Source organism: Cucurbita maxima, unplaced genomic scaffold (assembly GCF_002738345.1).
Source record: "Cucurbita maxima cultivar Rimu unplaced genomic scaffold, Cmax_1.0 Cma_Scf01462, whole genome shotgun sequence".
Taxonomy (NCBI): domain Eukaryota; kingdom Viridiplantae; phylum Streptophyta; class Magnoliopsida; order Cucurbitales; family Cucurbitaceae; genus Cucurbita; species Cucurbita maxima.
In genome coordinates, this window is record NW_019273478.1 from 3,413 (window position 1) to 4,588 (window position 1,176).

The window sequence follows — 1,176 nt, forward strand, 5'->3', positions numbered from 1 at the left end:
CCTTTTTGGGTGATCACTAATGGTTAGTTAAGGTCACAGAGCAGGATCGTCCCGAGCCATCAGTTCTATATGTACAAGTTGTTGTCCTTATTTTTCGAATATCGTTCCAATTTTTATCAAATTTTTCTTTGTCACGTCAGTTCTATGTGTTACAAATTATTGTCCTTAGTTTTCGAATCTCCTTCCAATTTTTATGAAATTTTTTCTTTGTTAGGATGTGTCATAAATAATGATTTGAAGTCTTAGAAAGTTGAGTTATTATAGCTGTGCTTTGAAGTCTTTAAAATTGAGTTATTACAGTTCTTATATGCTTGAAAAATCATGTCGTGACAATTTTAAATCTCCAGTGAGTTCAATTGATTTCAAAAAATGATATGCTATTGTATTTTTATTTTACCTTTATTTGAGTTGTTAGAAGTGGGATTTAAACCCATGCCCTCTAATCCCGCATTGGTTTGAGAGGAGAATGAAAGAATAACTTATAAGTGTCTGTAAACATCTCTAGTAGCGTGTTTTAAAACTGTGATTCTGACGACGATTTGTTACAGTAAAAAATGGACAATATTTTTTAGTGTTTGGAAATGGGAACGAAGCATTCCTTAGAAGAGTGTGGAAACCCCTCCCTAGTAGACTCATTTTAGAATTGTGAGGCTGATGATGATACGTAATGGGCAAAATCGAACAATATTTGTTAGCGGTGGGTTTGGGCTATTGCAAAAGCTATCAAAGCAAGTCACCAAGCGTTGTGCCAGCAAGAACGTTGGGCCCCCAAGGAGAGTGTATTACAAAGAATTCGCTGGAATAGCTCAGTTGGTTAGAGCGTGTGGCTGTTAACCACAAGGTCGGAGGTTCAAACCCTCCTTCTAGCGATGGTATTAAGTCAACCTACTCTAAATGAATTTAAAGGTAAAGATTGGTTATATATTTGCTTATTATGTTATGACTTGTTAGGATGTTACATGATATGAAAGTATGGTACTTATGATATTGTATGCCCCACAATGCTATGTGCACTCCCTTCCCTCCATGGTATACCAATAGTGTGAGTGTATGCTAGTTGAAGCCCAGGTCAATGGGTAGGTATGCGAGCTCGCATGGGAGCAAATGTGTGTGTATGTAAGTCATATGAGTAGAGAAATCAAATTCTACCCGGACACGAATATGAGACCAAGGCCA

The 1,176-nt window shown here is 37.1% G+C and overlaps 1 non-coding gene across 1 annotated transcript; it reads left to right on the forward strand.

Moving 5' to 3' along the window:
• The first annotated feature begins 795 nt into the window (after positions 1 to 795).
• TRNAN-GUU lies at positions 796 to 869 on the forward strand. Its single transcript has one exon. It is a non-coding gene; the product is annotated as a tRNA-Asn (tRNA).
• Positions 870 to 1,176: the final 307 nt, after the last annotated feature.